The sequence below is a fragment of the Pinus tabuliformis genome, chromosome 9 (genome assembly GCF_031772625.1).
Source record: "Pinus tabuliformis cultivar Carrire ecotype Pingquan chromosome 9, CPIR1, whole genome shotgun sequence".
Lineage (NCBI taxonomy): Eukaryota > Viridiplantae > Streptophyta > Pinopsida > Pinales > Pinaceae > Pinus > Pinus tabuliformis.
The window spans coordinates 294,020,273-294,025,459 of record NC_142307.1 but is presented as its reverse complement, the minus strand read 5'-3'; the positions used below and the strand labels follow the sequence as shown (position 1 = coordinate 294,025,459).

The 5,187-nt window shown below is 35.9% G+C and overlaps 1 pseudogene; it reads right to left on the bottom strand.

Moving 5' to 3' along the window:
• Nucleotides 1-3,480: 3,480 nt before the first annotated feature.
• On the bottom strand, nucleotides 3,481-4,071 carry LOC149148348 (small ribosomal subunit protein eS12 pseudogene; annotated as a pseudogene).
• Between the last annotated feature and the right edge of the window lie 1,116 nt (nucleotides 4,072-5,187).

The window sequence follows — 5,187 nt, the reverse complement described above, 5'->3', positions numbered from 1 at the left end:
ATAACTCATTGCGTGGAAACTATGTCCATAGTGCAAATATTCACACTGGAGCAAAATATTACATGAATCACACTACGCTTTCAAACTAAATGTCAAGTCATTAGTTACGGCTAAATGTTACTTCAATAGATATGTTGAAAAACTGTAAATAATATAACATTCCTCCAAAAAAAACAAACGCAAACTATATTTTGAACATGAGTCTACCGTCTTCTACTGCAGGGTTTGTGTTCTCTAGACTCTAGGATTTTAGAGGGGCGATTATACTTTCTCAAATAATAATATTTCTTACTAATCCAGGCATCGTTTTCAAGAAAAATAAAATAGGACAAAAGAAAACCTGCTCCGCCATCACTAAAACAGAGCAAGATGTTCCGACGAGATACAGACTTGATTGCAGATATGATATGTTTCAGCCGTGTCAGCAAAGGACAACCATCGGTAAAAAGGTACACCACTAGTCACTTTCATGTTCTTTGCATGTTTTAATTGATTATCTACTTGAAGCTTTTATATTTTTGCAGTGCTTTTCCCTCACTCCGCCTTGAGTTCGAGGCAATCTCGAGAGAGCGCTTCCCTGTCCGCACACAAGTTTTTCTCCATAGCAATGCCCAAAAATACTACTTACTTAATCTATTAATGTTTTGAGTAAGCCAAACAAAATGGAAAACCATGATCGCAATAAATTGACATAATATCTCATTCTACATCGAATATTAGAATATTTGACAAAGCTTTCAGAAATTACAAATACATACTAGAAGAGCGTCACATACAATACATGAATATTTTTGCATCAAGGGACACATTTAAACTTCAATTATTATTTACAAGTTGTTTATGTGATATGCGTTCACAACTATCTTCAGTAGTCAGATACAAGCCTCAAGACACAATGTAAATCTAAACTTTAAAGTGAATAATCTTTTTTTTTTTTTTTTAATAAGTTCTCCAACTCTATGATTCACTTGGAAACATAAATCCTCTAATGGGAAAAAGTGGAGAAATTTGTCTGAATTGAAGGAAGGCTAAAGTCTAGACAATCTCAGTCTCGTTTTGTTTCATATGTTTCTAATTTTCTCAAAGACATAGCAGTATCAAAATAAAAGCTGCAAAGGGAACTAAGTGCTCTTTGTGACATAATGCATGTCAATTAAATATAGAAAACAATTATCAATAAATCTAATTTGGGAAAACATACAATTACATTTGCATCAATCTTCTTTGATTTATCTTATAATTGAAATGCGCATAAATTATCTCATAACTATGTCACAAAGATAGGGATGAATATTACATATAATCAACTCTTCCATGCCAAACACACTTATGGAGCCTCAACTCAGCTCTCACAACAGGGATAAGCTGGGAATGCTTCTAGTCAAAAGCAGATGTGATCCTTCAATAACTTTCTGAATCTCGGCTTACTGCTCAACTCAAGAACATACACCATTAGTGAAAACTCTTAGAATCCCACACCTTGAGATAGATTACAAATCACACACACCCAAATTACTCTTGCTCTAATCCCTATGAGGGTTATTGGCGTCTTCTAGTTCTGTGCATAAAAGGGACTAAACTCATTCTCCTCTCACCTAGATTATGCGATCTCATAAATGTTATCGAATCTCATTTCGGTAAATGTTGTTGTGGTTGTTATCAAATCTCTTTCTCCTATTTAAGCACTGAATTTCAACTAACAGAATATTGTGACCCAAAACTGTAAATATGCATATAAATTGCTATATCGTGCATGCTATTTGTTGTTGTTCTGTTCTCAGTTAGGACTCTAAACTGAGAATACCGATACACTTTATTGTTGTCCTGTGCTTAAGGTTTATTCAAATGTTACCATCAGAGACATTTGCCCACACTCTTAAATGAGGTTCTGGACCAAGCCCATAAACTCGAATTTAGAGTCAGAAGACTAAGGGCAGTCATGGTGCCGAAACTGAAGTGATCTCGGGGATAGTGGCTATTACGAGATAATGACAGAATGGGAGAGTAGAGGATGCACAGCAACAGTTTGACAGAATGCCTGAACGTAATGCTTCCTGGACCACGCTGATTGCAGGGTATGCCCAGAGTGGCTTTAGTTTTATGTTGAACCAGTTCTATTGCCGTAATTTGTTCAGAAATGAATTTGACTAGTATGAATATGTTTGGGTTCAATATTTGTACGGTGACTCTGCACATAAATTTGGAAAATCGATGTTGTTAATCAGGCAAAACTCTGATATTATTTAAATAATGTGATGTTCTGAACATTACAGAAAACGCACAATTGGGATGTAATATCCACGGCAATTGCAGAAGTTAATTGGCAATTCAAATTACAATGTTAAGAAATGCAGTAGAGCATTTCAATGATTTATGGAGGAGGCGTTAAATTGGGTTGAAGACTTCAACAGTACTTGGTGGTTTGTAATCGAATAAATTCGATTGGACAGTGATGAAGAATGTATCGATTTGGTAAATGAAGTTTTAATGTTCCAAATTTCATTTTCTATTAACATTATTCTAAATCCAGAATCATGGAAAGCTAAAAGCATTGGTAACACCATCCAAATTCTACCTGTGAGCCATTAGACAACGAATTAACATTTGAAATTGCAGAAAAAGACCACAAGCTAACGAGTCTGGAAAAGTTATTAAACGAAGGCGCTGAAAGATTACAATCTAGCAAAGTCTCAACAGCAGTATTGCAGTAGTCATATGAGGTTAACTGTAATGTTAATGTCAAGGTATGAAATTATGGCATTCAATTTTAAGAGCTGGTAAGCAGAATGGGATAGGGGCACTTATATATTTGATATTGGTTCATTTAAATTAAATGATGTGGCATTGTCTCATTGACTTCTGAGTATATGAAATCAGATACTGAAACCCATATATAAATGATTATGGAAATTATTCAAGAAGAAGAATTTGGGTTTAAAACCAGAATTAAAAGGGCTATTGTATTGAGGTTTGGTTGAGACAAAACTTTGTGCAATTTAATGTGAAATGGAAACCATATAGATAATGGCCAAGAGTGAGTGAAATGCCAAGTTTTTGATTGAATCCAACATATGTGAATGTAATTGTGGTAATGGATTTGAATTATGAGAGCATTCGAAATTGATGGGATTGATAGTTAAAATATGAATAAGGATGAAGGAAACTTCACATACAGTGATTTATTTTTATTGAGTTTTCATGAACCATGAAATATGTGAACAGGTGTTTGAGAAGCTTCCGCATGAAAATGATAAAATGTGAACTTGCCAGGAATTGAAAGGTACGCTTCCGCATATTAATTGAGATTGCGAGTGGTAGAAATTTGCCAGACATTGAGGTACTGATTGAGCATAGGCCGAGATGCATGTTCATATGCAATTGAAGAAAGATTCTGGGTATTTCAGGCTATTTTTTTTCAGGGGAGTTGCAATAAGAGATAAGACTCAAACTCTTGACATGAACTCATGTCCAGATACAATCTGCCGTATAACAAAGGAATGTAATAATACTAAAATTGTAAAGTCCACCTTGAGGTCTATAAAAGAACCCATAATAAGAGATGACTGAAACACAATACACATTGGCAAGCAACAAACCATAATTGGACCTCAGCTTAATGTGTCTTCACGTATTCTTGAATAACATTCAAACCCTCAGTTTCTTCACCATAGTCCTTAACAACAAGGCAAGAGCACCCAAAAACCTTGCGGGTTTTTCCCTCCGATTCAATCTTGCAAAGTCCTGCCCATTCACCCAATTTCTTTGCACTGGGCACATAAATCAAGTTCACATTGTGCTCAGCACACAGATATTGCTCTAATTTTGGGTAATCAGGTTGGTTGCAATCCTCTGCAAGGATGCACAGCTGAGCTGCATGTTTCTCAATGGCTTTAGCACCTTCGTGAAGACCTCGAGCAAGACCATCATGGGCCAATGATTTCTTTAATACAAGTTGCAAGGCAGTCAATATGTCCATAGGCTCACCAATTGCCGCAGTTGGCTTCTCTTCAATAATATCAGCATCTCCCCCGTCCACCATGGCTTCACCGGCAAAATCGTAAAGGGAACCACAAACGCATACTCACTAAATAATGAAGGAGCAACTGGAGAGTCAAGAAGCCAAGCACATAAAATCTGGGTATTGCAGGCTATGCCAGCGTCAGTAAGGACTAAGGAGGGTATTAATGTACATTGAGATTCCATTGTAAGGGATACGATGGAATTCTGGGAATTAATTTTACAGTCGTTTTTTGCCAGAGATTCATATTATATTTAACAAGTTCTCTCATTGTCAAAATTCTTTGTGATACATAAGTTTTGGAAAATTGAATACTATCATGTCTGTGCAGGTTATTGCCTCTCGACCCAAAGATTTTGAGATCAGTCAGTAAATCACAAGCTTCCCAAATTCACATGACATGACGGAAGAAAAAAAAATGTCCCAAAAAAAAAGTTGAGAGCTCAGTGGCAGCAACGAATTTTGGTCAGGTACTTTAAATTGTTCATTTCCAGATGTCCGGTAGTTTTCATTTATAGATACTGAGTTCAGAAGGGTTTTTTCAGGTTAGAACCTCCCTCTCTCCTACATAATTTGGTGATGAAAAATCTGGACTTTAAAAATGAAACAACAAAATTTGAAAATGAAATCGAGATTTAAAAATGAAATTTCATACTTCTAATAACCCTAGATAGATTTAGTTTCAGTTTCACTCGTAATAAAACTTAGTAATTCTCTTCCCAAATTTATAATTTTTTTTATTCTTTTTTTTGATATCATATAATAACTGTTCTTTCCTAGGCCCAGTGTGTGAACTTGGCTCTGATACCAAGTGTAAGGACCACATCCAGACTTTATACATATCTTTTTTTTTTCTTTTTTAAATCACAGCAAAATGCAACTAGAAGAGAAACACATTAGGAATTTATTTCAAGAAACATATCATAACATTTACATACATTTAACTAAGACCAAAATAGTATTGCAACACATATGTATTGTTCACCAGAAGACGAGTCTCCGTTTGCTTTGTTGTTGCTAGTATTCCCTTGTTGTCGGTCACCTCCGTGAATGAATGGTGATGTACTTGATCCGAATGCGATGACCCACCGGTTAACCTCCCAGCCTACTCCTTGGGTACTCTTCTTCCCCGCGGACCCCCGAGCTGCAATGGGGTTGTACAATGGAGA